This window comes from Musca domestica, unplaced genomic scaffold (assembly GCF_030504385.1).
Source record: "Musca domestica strain aabys unplaced genomic scaffold, Musca_domestica.polishedcontigs.V.1.1 44, whole genome shotgun sequence".
In the NCBI taxonomy this organism is placed as follows: domain Eukaryota; kingdom Metazoa; phylum Arthropoda; class Insecta; order Diptera; family Muscidae; genus Musca; species Musca domestica.
The window spans coordinates 3,521,046-3,533,937 of NW_026712334.1; positions in this window are offsets into that span (position 1 = coordinate 3,521,046).

Consider the following 12,892-nt stretch of genomic DNA (forward strand, 5'->3'; position numbering starts at 1 on the left):
TAGGTAAAATCAGGAGGTACTTTTATATGAGCCCTCTTCCGGAACATTGAAAAATTTCCGCGAAGAGGTCTTCTACCAGAAGCTAGATGCCAAATGAGAGCAAAATCAATTGAAAAATGTGACCATGACCCTGGTAATAGCTAAAATCACCGGATACCTTTACATAAGAGTTATAATGAAGCATGGTCCTATACTTATAATTATTTGAAAGATTTTTTTTTCTTTCTAGAATCTAAAATTACCAACATTTGAGGATTTTGAAAGGAGCTATATCACAATGATTCCAACCCCTAGGACCGCATCAAATTTAAGACTTTATGGTAACATTTGCAGAGTATAGGGAAAATATATGCGGCCCATTGTGTATGGTTAAGCTATATAAAATGGACTCTAAAAAAGTTATATCCGGGAACCCCTCTTTTGGGATTTTTACTTACCAACCGAAAATTTTCTAAACCCCAAGATTGTCTGCGGCACAGTGTAATTACAGACGATAGCGCATAGTGCCTGTATAACGTTACCTATGATTTAAGGTTACTTTTAAGGGTTCGGAAGAATTTTTCGAGTATATGAATCCTTTCATCCACTATTTTGTATAGTACGCATATTACAGTGCCTCTTCGTATTCGGTATTTCACTGATTGAAGTCCCAATAAATTTTGCATTTTGAGTTCTCATTGGATTGATTATTTCCATATCTAATCAAAATTGAAAATTTGGGTAACCATATAACAGCATGTGTAGAATATGTGCAAACTTTCTCGATTTTTTCGGTTTTTTTCAATAAGAATTTTCAATTCCATAAGGAATTCTGAAACACAATAGAACAGTCAATTTTTTCAGTTCCGCGATTTTTCTTAAAATTTTCTTTCATAACAACGTTTTTACTGTAAATGTCAAATCGAAATAAAAAAAATTGAGTCAAATCGGCCCAGCCGTTCTCAACTGATGTGTTACTATACTTTTTCCAATTGTTTACATATAATTTTAAAGAAGTAGGTGTGGCCAGTTCCTCTGACCCCAAACAGATACTTAGAGGAGGGGAGGGGGGGGGGGGTCAAGATTACGTCGTATACAAACTGTGGAACAGATATTGGCAAATATTAGGATTTTAGATAAATCGAAAAAATAGTTCCAACCGGTCTCACCTGATTCAATTACCAACGAATAACAATTGGTTTATATATAGATTAAAAAGTAGGCGTGGTCAGTTCCTCAGCCCCCAAAATGAATACTTAGGATTGGAGGGAAAGTCAACAGTATATCGTGTAATAATTTTAAAACCGATATCTTCATTATTTGGCAAATATAAGGATTTTAGATAAATCGAAATAGTGGGAGTAAAAGTAGGCGTGGTCAATATTTTTTTCTTTAAAAACCTAACTCGGGGTATGACAAACGTTTGTACAAAAAATTATGCAAATCGGTCCAGCCGTTTTCAACTGATTCCGTTACCAACAAACAACAATTGATTTTTATATATAGAAAGATTATACAAATTTTAAATTTGGACGTGTACTATCATTTTTGAAAACAACTGTTGTGAACTGTTTATATTATTAATAATCTGTTTACAATTAATCACGTGACATTTATTTGATTGCCTTTTTGTGTATACAAATAGAGCATTCAAAAAAATTTTATAGACTGAATTTATTATGAAGGTCTATATATTTTTAATGAGGTAATTTCTTCAAAAAGTTTCCTACTTTTAAAGGACCTTTCAAAGATATTCTCTAAATCAGTGTTGGCATGTTTGTTCGGTATACCGTATTATTTTGTTGTTGCAAAATAGTCAGGCTTAATACCATTATTGTTGTTTTATTATAAAAACAACGTTTGTTTATTAGTGGAGAAAGATGGTAATGTTTACCAGGGGGTAAGGCAGGGAACACCTTGGTTTCCGAAAGAGCCACCAATCCTCATCAGTTTCCTTGTTTTTTTTTTCTGGGATATTCTCCCCAGAAGTTATTTAAAAAAATAATCCTATGACAAAAAAATTCTTATGGCAAAATATTTAATTTAACTACTTTAGTTCATTAATCATTATCTATCCAACGCCTTGTGACGCACATTCCGAGTTCCATAGCGAAAAAATGTCTGGGGGCCCAAACCTACCCATGGAATATATGAATATCACTCACCACCCCACATGATTCTATGACAATTTGATAATATTATTTGGCTCATGTTCTCGTTGGAGTTGCAGATAATAAATATCACGTAAAATTTGATAACTCAAACAAATTAAATCCTCTTGATTCAGAATTCAGGCATGTGTAGCTGGCAGGCTGGCTGATTGTCAAGCGAAATTAGAATTTGCTGTCTTTCCAGCAGATAAAGAACACACACACATAGCCTGGCATACATACATACATTTACGTACATACCCGTGACAATGCTTTCCCCATTTCACATAGTGACTAACGCTGTTGTTGGCCCCCCAAAATTTCTTCTATTTCACTCGGCGGGCCGTTTTTCAGTCGGCTGTTCGGTCTTGGCATTGATAATGAAAGTAATTTGGAAAAAATGAAATGATATGAAAGCTATCAGCTTGCTCTCTCCCCCATATTAATGAGTTCCTTTGTTGTTCTTTCTTTTTCTTATTTTGAGTATCGAAAAAATTCTATTCCTGACCTTGGCGAGTGTTTATGTATGTGTACGTACGTATATATGTACATGTTTTGTATAAATATTATTTATGAATAAAATATATTTGCCAAAAAGAAACTATTTCGGTTAGGTAATATAATTTCTAGAAACATTATTAATATCGAAATAGATGTATGTTTAATGTTCCTAGAGCCGAAGATAAGAAAAAAGGGGCTGAAATGTTATGTACGATATTATTTGTCATCAGGCATGCACAGTGGTTTTGAGTCAATATTTTTATACTCTCGGCCTTATGGCTTCAGGTGTTTGATATATAATTTAATTCGAAATCGCAGTATCGGTTTTAAAACCTATGTTTCTGTGAACGAAAATCATTTGGACTCGATCTTCCAAGCAAAAACACTCATTATCAAATAATGGGTTTATTAAGTACATTTTGACCCCTTATTTTATAATAGGTAGTCATAGGAAGCAAATAAAAACCTATGAAAAAATCAATCAATCAATTCAAGTTGAGTTTCTGGGTAACTTTAACAATATTCATTTTTATACTCTCCACCTTAAAGGAGGGTATATTAACTTAATCATTCCGTTTGTGACATCCCTAAATATTCGTTGTAGAACCCATAAGTATATATATTTATGATCAGCATGATAAGCAATTCTAAGTCGATTTAACGATGTCCATCTGAACATATGTCTGCCCGTCTGTTGTAATTACGATACATTATTTGACGTAGAGATTCAAAATTTGGCAGAACAAATTTTATTGTGCCTAGGAAGGTTGGTATTGAAAATGAGATATATCGGTCCACGTTTTTGTATAGCCGCTATATAACGGTACCTCCCCACGTTCTGTTTTTGGAGATTTTTGCCACATTTTTTCACGGATTTTTCTTAAAATTGGTATTTTGTAGGTCATAATGGGTTCTAGCTCTGGTGGCGGAACATAGAATATATAGGTCCATAGGTTTCGGTATAACCCCCATATAACGGTACCTACTGATATTCAGTGTTTTGATGATTTTTACCACATTTTTTGCAATGGCCTCTCGTTCCGGTGGCAGAACATTAAATATTTAGGTCCACGTTTTCCTATAGCGCACATATAACGAAAGCCACCGATATTTGGTATTTTGATAATCGTAGTCACATGTACCCCCGAACTTCTTTCAAATTTTGTATTTAAGAAGATTTGGTAGATGACAATCCTTGAAGTATAAAATTGATTTGTTAAGGCTCCCATCATGGTACAATTAAATAAAGGTAACCTCATTTTGCCATTCCCAGCTTTGCATTTTCTGTAATTTACCTTGTCAAAATTTCAATGCATAAAATACAGCTCCCATCTCTGATTTTGTGTGTATACAATGGATTTATGAATACAGATTTTAACGAAAAATGAATTGTTGCCAAATGCATAAATTTGAAAAAAATGTTTGCATATGATTGCATGACTTTACCTTCTTAGTTCTACCATGACTCCCATATAACGAGATCAAACACAATAACAACAAGTAAAAAAGCTGTAATTTCGGCCAGGCCAATTTTTGAATACCCTCTATTATACGACGACGTGGACCTGCATAGGCAACTTTTGTCATACATAACCCATTACAATATTCAAATGCGAAACTTGAATAAAAAATTCGGTGAGTAATGTAGCTAAAATTACAAAAATTCCGAATATAGGGAGGTACCGTTATGTTGGGACTAACACCAAATTTGTAACAATTCCGGTGAACAATGTCGCTAAAATCATTAAAATACCGAATATCGGGAGGTACCTTCATATGGGGGATATACCAAAACGTGGACCTGCACAGACAATTTTCTATCATAGGCTGTAGTACCTGTTTCGAACTTCAAATTCCAAATTTGAAACAATTCCGGTGAATAATGTCGCTAAAATCATCAAAATTCCGAATATCGGGAGGTACCGTTATATGGGGGCTATACGAAGGCGTAGACAATTTTCTGTCACAAGCTGTAGTACCCATTTCGAACTTCAAATACCAAATTTGAAACAATTCCGGTGAAAAATGTCGCTAAAATCATCAAAAACCCTCCATACTATGGTGGAGGGTATAAATAGTATTGATATTTTAATTATTAAAATATTATATTAAGTTTTCATTGTTCCTAGATAGTAAAAAAGTATCTAAGACTTAGATCTGGCCATATTATTCTAGCAAAACACCTTCCTGAAAGAGCTTTGCTAGCGGCGAAAAATTAAATTAAATTTTACCTAACAATATAAATTATATGCAATTATCCCATTGTACTGGAGATAACCCTTGGCGTTATAAGATAGAATCTATGTTCAACGATTTGTGAAAAATTCTTAAACAAATTTGAACATTTGAAAAAAAAATAATAAAATAAAAATAAAATAAAAAATTCAGTGACTTGGACACATTCAAAATCCAAATCAAGGAATACTATTTTTATGTTTGTTGTATGGAAAGCCTACTTCGTATAGAACAGCATCAAATTAATTTTGCTGGGATTGAAAGCACTGTGCACAAAATTTTGCAATCCAATGTTGTTGTATATTTTTACGCATCGTTATGTTATATTTAATAAAAGGCGTGTGCCGCGATTAAACACCCTACCTCAATGTGGGGAGAATACTTATTTGTAACATTTTAAATAAGATCCTATGATATAAAAATTTGAAGACTATCATAATGTATATAGAACGAAGTTCAACAACTGAAGCACAAAATGGTTTGTTTCACGATTATGACATAAATGCAATTAAGACCTTTAACTTCACCTTAATATGAATTTCCAAAAACGATTCTCATGCCAAATAAACATGAAGTTCTAACCGTTTTCCTATCATCTACAATTCAAAATGAAGATCCATTTAGACCTTCATGTACACTAATTTTTTCCAAAATAACCTCCTATATAATATCTATATTCCAACAGTAACACTCACACTATATTATAAAATTATGATTTCGCTTAAACCAAATGTTATCAATTTTGGTCCTATTCGTATATCTTTCCAAGAATTTTTGAACCTTTAACTATACACACCATCTAACAACCGTATAATTTGTTCGTGTACGTATTTTCAAAAAAACCTGCTTATCTCAGACCTGCATTCCTAGATTGAACCATATTCCAAATTTATAAGTTATGAATTTACCCGACAAAGCATTTAGTGCACTTTATGTTTCCACTTTAACATGGACCGACATTCCAGACGTACGAATACGTTAAGAACTTTAAGCATTTACCAAAAAATGGTGCTGAAATATTTTATATCTTTTATTATTCCTTTACATCGAGTTACGGCCACAAGTCACCCCTATACACGAAGAGTGATCCATACTCCAAATTTCTACCTTTTACATATTCGCTAAAATTATCACACCATATTTTCGTATTTAATACCGGGCCTCTAAAAACTCGCTCGAAATTATACGAAAAGTAAAATTCACTACAATTCGAGTGCACTCCTGGTAGCAGAAAAAACTGACCAAAAAAAATGATGACACTCGAATATATTTTATATTTTATTTTTCACGTTTTTCAGAGGGAGCTTCGTTCGTTCAAAATCGATCAGATTCTACTACTGTCGAACGCTCTTTTTTGAATGTGTATTTTTCTTTACAAGATCACCCCCTATTCTTCCTATCAACACCCTTTCAGGGGTGCTCCCACTCAAAACAAAAGACTTAGGATTAGATTCCGTAAAATATTGTCACCATTGTCACAGCAACCCTTCGCTCACGAATGAAAAAATATTTTTATATAATTACATTATATTATATTATATATATATATTATATTATATTATATTATTATATTATATTATATTATATTATATTATTATATTATATTATATTATATTATATTATATTATATTATATTATATTATATTATTATATTATATTATATAATTATATTATATTATATTATATTATATTATATTATATTATATTATATTATATTATATATATTATATTAATTATATTATATTATATTATATTTATATATTATATTATATTATATTATATTATATTATATTATATTATATTATATTATATTATATTATATTATATTATATTATATTATTTATATTATATTATATTATAGTATATTATATTATATTATATTATATTATATTATATTATATTATATTATATTATATTATATTATATTATATTATATTATATTATATTATATATATTATATTATATTATATTATATTATATTATATTTATTATATTATATTATATTATATTATATTATATTATATTATATTATATATTATATTATATTATATTATATTATATATATATTATATTATATTATATATTATATAGTATATATTATATTATATTATATTATATTATATTATATTATTATTATATAATTATATTATATATATTATATTATATTATATTATATTATATTATAGTATATTATATTATATTAGATTATATTATATTATAGATATTATTAGATTATATTATATTATATTATATTATATATTATATTATATTATATTATATTATATATATTATATTATATTAGATTATATTATATTATATTATATTATTATATTATATATATATATTATATTATATTATATTATATTATATATATAGATTATATTATATTATATTATATTATATTAATTATTTATATTATATTATATTATATTATATTATATTATATTATATTATATTATTATATTATTTATATTATATTATATTTATTATATTAGTATTATTATATTTATATATATATTAGTATTAATTATATTATATTATATTATATTATATTATATTATATTATATTAATATTATATTATATATAGTATATTATATTATATTAATTATATTATAATTATATTATATTATATATTATATTATATTATTTATATTATATTATATTATATTATATTATATTATTATATTATATTATATTATATTATATTATATTATATTATATTATTATATTATATTATATTATATTATATTATATTATTATATTATATTATATTATATTATATTATATTATATTATATATTATATTATATTATATTATATTATATTATATTATATATATTATATTATATTATATTATAGTATATTATATTATATTATATTATATATATTATTATATTATATTATTATATTATATTATATTATATTATATTATATTATATATATTATATTATATTATATTATATTATATTATATTATATTATATTATATTATATTATATTATATTATATTATATTATATTATATTATATTATATTATATTATATTATATTATATTATATTATATTAGATTATATTATATTATATTATATTATATTATTATATTATATTATATTATATTTATATTATATTATATTATATTATATATTATATTATATTATATTATTATTATATTATATTATTTATATTATATTATATTATATTATATTATATTATATTATATTATATTATATTATATTATATTATTATATTATATTATATTATATTATATTATATTATATTATATTATATTATATTATATTATATTATATTATATTATATATATTATATTATAATTATATTATATTATATTATATATATTAATATATTATATTATATTATATTATATTATATTATATTATATTAGATTATATTATATTATATTATATTATATTATATTATATTATATTATATTATATTATATTATATTATATTATATTATATTATATTATATTATATTATATTATATTATATTATATTATATTATATTATATTATATTATATTATATTATATTATATTATATTATATTATATTATAGTATATTATATTATATTATATTATATTATATTATATTATATTATATTATATTATATTATATTAGTATTATATTATATTATATTATATTATATTATATTTATTATATTATATTATATTATATTATATTATATTATATTATATTATATTATTATATTATATTATATTATATTATATTATATTATATTATATTATATATATTATATTATATTATATTATATTATCTTATATTATATTATATTATATTATATATTATATTATATTCTATTATATTATATTATATTATATATATTATATTCATCTATTATATTATATTATATTATAATTATATTATATTATATTATATTATCTTATATTATATTCTATTATATTAATTATATTATATTATATTATATATATTATATATTACTTATTTTATATTATCTATATATCTTATATTATATTATATTATATTATATTATATTATATTATATTATATATGTATATTATTTATATTATATTATATTTATATTATATTATATTATATTATATTATATTATATTATATTATATTATATTATATTATATTATATATATATTATTATTATATTATATTATATTATATTAATTATATTATATTATATTATATTATATTATATATATTATATTATATAATATTATATTCTATTATATTATATTATATTATATTATATATATTATATTATATTATATTATATATATTTATATTATATTAATTATATTATATATATTATATTATATTATATTATATTATATATATTATATATATTATATTATATTATATTATATTATATTATATTATATTATATTATATTATATTATATTATATTATATTATATATATTTATATATTATATTGTATATATATATTATATATATTTATATTATATTATATTATTTATATTTATTTATTATATTATATTATATAATATATTATTTATATTATATTATATTTATTATATTATATTATTATATTTATTATATTATATTAAGATATATTATATTATATTATATTATATTATATTATATTATTATATTATATTATATATTTATATTATATTATATTATATTATATTATATATATATATTATATTATATTATATATATTATATTATATTATATTATTATAATATTATATTATTTATATTATATTATATTATATTATATTATATTATATTATTTATTATTTATATTATATTATATTATATTATATTATATTATATTATATTATATTATATTTATTATATTATTATATTATTTATATTATATTATATTATATTATATATATTATATTATATTATATTATATATATATATTATTATATTATATTATATATATTATATATATTATATTATATTATATTATTATATTATATTATATTATATTATATTATATTATATTATATTATATTATATTATATTATATTATATTATATTTATTATATTATATTATATTATATATATTATATTATATAATTATTTATTTATATTATATTATATTATATTATATTATATTATATTATATTATATTATATTATATTATATTATGTTATATTATATATTATATATGGAAAATATCACTGCAGAAATGGTAACTAAAAACTCAATATACTATGGAGTGTGTTCCGAAGAAATGGGGCAATATAAAAATTTTTCCCAAAGGCAAAATTACAAGAAAATCAAACATATATATCCAATGTTATCCGAAATCATATATTCCATACTAATATTTAGATATAGCAAGTTGTAAATAATTGCCGACTTGTTTCGCAAGTTATGACAGATAAAAGTATGGAAAATTGTGACCCTTTGTGGGTGAGGTACCAGAAGAGGAACGCAGATATATGTCATCTTCACAACAGATCTTGTGTTAGCAAAAATGTTTGTAAGTGTAAAATTTGAAGAGAGTTGGATTATTATTTCGCTTTCTTTGAACATTTTGTTTTTCAAAATCTTGAAATCTATGTGTGGGAAAGAATGAATGGTCCGATCTCTGCCATATTTATACCCTACAACACTATGTGTTGGGGGTATTATAAGTTTGATTGGGCCAAAAATTATGTAACATCTCGGAATATTAATTTCCCACATAGGAAAGTATATATGGATCTTCCTATCTCGCCGAGCTGAGTCGATCGAGCTATGTATGTTCGTCCGTCCGTCTGTCCATGTTAAATTTGTAATCAATCAACAGGTCGCAATTATGGCCCGATTCTCACAAAATTGAAAATATAGTTGGGGTTAGGGTCAGAATAGAACTCTATTGCTTTTGGAAATGATCGCATTATATTTAGGGGTTGAAATGGAATGGATGCAGTTGCTCTACAGGTCGCTATTATAGACAAAACGACGCGAAAGTTAGTATGGGACTAGATCTTAGGGCTGGGCAGAAGTCGTCCAATTTTAATGGTCATCGGGTATTATTTAGTGGGTAAAATAGACCATAACATTTGTGTTAAATAAAAGTCAAATTTTTCATTAAACCGCGAATATTTTTAATCCCGGCGAAATCACAAATAGACGAACAGGTCAATCCTGACCGTTTCGTAGATGCCGATATTAAATATATCCGATATATATAGCGAAATATATACAAAGTCTATATACAAAGGAAGGGGATGTTTGTTAGATTGCTTATATCTCAAAAACGGCTGGACCGTTTTTGATAAATTTTGTCAATTTAGAATGCCCACGTGGCACAAAAGGATAAAATCTAATAAAAACTCATAAAACGATACCTATAATGATGTTAATATAGATTTTGTAGTATTTAGTGATATTTTTTATTTTTTTTATATTTTTTATCACATGCGATTTTTCCAATTTGACTTATAAAACATTTTGTAATATTTTTCACCTTACAACACAGGTTGGGGTTATTATATACAAATTGTAATTATCGTCCGATCCTCACGAAAATTTTCATAAGGCTAGGATTAGGCTCAGAAGGGCTAGGCCTATTGTTTTTAAAGATGTCCGCAATATATTTAGGGGTTGAAATGGACCAACTAAAAATTTTCCTGATTTTGCAGCCGTTATAAAGGTCACAAATAGAAAGCAAATGACAGGAAATCTCGCATGAAGTTAGAGTTTAGGACTGCGGATTGAATGGACCACTAATTTTGTGTGAAAAATACTAACATTTCCATTCTACCGAAACGCTGAAAATAACTTGCAGGCGAAATCCAAAATACACAAAAGGCGAACTTCTGGCTTTTTATGTTGATTTCGTTGACGAATATAGACAAATATCATAGAGAAGATCAGTCTAAATTTGACAATACAGTGGAACCTCTTGCATTTGGAGATGATCGCAAAATATTTAGGGGTTCAAATGAACCAAAAACAGAAAAATGTTCCTGATCACACAATTGAAACCAATCGAGACGGGTATTTGCCTGAGAAGAGGGTTAAGGACAAGGAAGAAGTCTAGCATTTCGGATGACCATTGGATTATACTTAGCTGTAAAATGGACCACAACAACTAATAACAGAGGGAGTGCGTAAATATTAGGCAAATGCCCCTGGACAAAAAGATATGGATAATATCTGGCAATGTTCGATGACATAATTTCAAATGCGGAGTCTTCCAAAATGGATTTGGACATAAAGGTGCTTCTAACATATTGTAGTGTTGTAGTGTTTCACATGGTCGGCGCCACACGATTATAGCTTTCGCTTATTTGTATTGATGAAAATATTAAGATGCACCAAGTCTGAATGGAACCGTACGCTTATGGAGAGAACTGTATTCTATTTCGGATTTTTTGATCGTTTTGGTTGTTCAAAATTTTGACCCTACAGAAAGAATAGTTCCATCTCTACCATCCGATCTCTACCATATTTATAACATATCTTGTATTGATGGAAATATTGGGATGTAACAAGTCTGTATGGAATCGAATGTTTATTTCGGATTTTATGAGCTGTGTGGGGAAGGTACCCGAAGGAGTGGACCGATGTTGCCCATCTCCGAACTCGATCCAAGTTTGACAATAATATTAAGGTGCACTAAGTTTGGACCAAATCGAATACTCCCTTCGAGAGTTATCGTTCGCACCACCAACCAGACAGACAGACGGACGGACGGACATCACTAGATCGACTCCAAATGCCCTGAAAAGGATTTGGTCCAAAAAGACCTAGGATCAAAAACCGTTATTTCGATAAGGTACGTTTTGGCCGTATCAAATGACATATACCCTCTCAGAGTTCTGCGGAGGAAAAATGGGAATTACAAACTCGAAAAACAGGAGATATGATTTTTTTAAAATGTAGGCACTTAAAAAACTTTCTCTTTTCTTTTCACCTCCCATCGTGGTATACATATTTATATACCATTTCGCCTTATGGGGGCCCACACGTGTTCTTTCGTTATCAGCCTAAGTAGCAATCTCATAAAATGACTATAAAAGTTTTCATATCTCTTCTAGACAAAAGAA